The sequence below is a fragment of the Gavialis gangeticus genome, unplaced genomic scaffold (assembly GCF_001723915.1).
Source record: "Gavialis gangeticus isolate Ggan-Ray unplaced genomic scaffold, GavGan_comp1, whole genome shotgun sequence".
NCBI lineage: Eukaryota > Metazoa > Chordata > Crocodylia > Gavialidae > Gavialis > Gavialis gangeticus.
In genome coordinates this window covers 6,544,342-6,545,131 of record NW_017728994.1, presented here as the reverse complement: position 1 = coordinate 6,545,131, position 790 = coordinate 6,544,342, and the positions used below count along the sequence as shown (strand labels likewise).

The following is a 790-nucleotide window of genomic DNA, read 5'->3' as shown; positions in this document are numbered from 1 at the left end:
TAGGAAGTGGAGCTGGTTTGAATTGCTGTGCAAGCAGTGCATCCCACTGCAGGTCAATAAGCTCAAGTTGCAGGTCACACGGAATGCTGTCAACAGTAAATGTGTAAGGTGAGGAGACCAAAGACAAGTCTTTTTCTATTATTTGAAAATCTTCAAATTGGACAGAAAATTCAGCATGCAGCTGCACTGGTAGTGATGTGTATTTTTTTAGGTTTTGATCAGAAATAGTAATCTGCTGCAATGTAGGAAAATGGCTGAAATCTTTGTTTTCTGTCTGATGAGAGAAAAGGAGTACTTTCATCATAAATGACTTGACACTGGAATACAGTTCATAAGCAAAAAGCCCTTTCCCTTGCAGTCATGAATTCAGATCGTTCATGTAGCCCATGATATCAACGGCAAATGCAAAATCAGAGAGCCAATTTGCATCATTCAGCTGTGGGAAATCCAAATCTTTTCCTTTCATGTTCATGTTTCCTTTCATGTTAACTTACCAAGGGGGACCAGCAGGGAATGCGAGGGACCCTGTTTCCCTGAGCACTACCAGGAGTAACTAGGAAGAACGGCTACAAGTTGACTGAGAGTAGATTCAGGCTAGACATCAGGAAACGCTACTTCACAGTCAAGGCGGCTAGGAGCTAGAACCAACTTCCAAGGGAAGTGGTGCTCGCTTCTACCCTGGGGATCTTCAAAAGGAGGCTAGATAATCACCTAGCCAGGGTTGTTTGACCCAGCATTCTTTCCTGCCCATGGCAGGGGGTCAGACTCGATGACCTGCTCAGGTGCCTTC

General features: G+C 44.4%; 1 long non-coding RNA gene across 1 annotated transcript; it reads left to right on the top strand.

The window, feature by feature from the left end:
* LOC109287301 lies at positions 1 to 471 on the top strand. Its single transcript, XR_002094823.1, has 2 exons — positions 1 to 108; positions 212 to 471. It is a non-coding gene; the product is annotated as an uncharacterized LOC109287301 (long non-coding RNA).
* Positions 472 to 790: the final 319 nt, after the last annotated feature.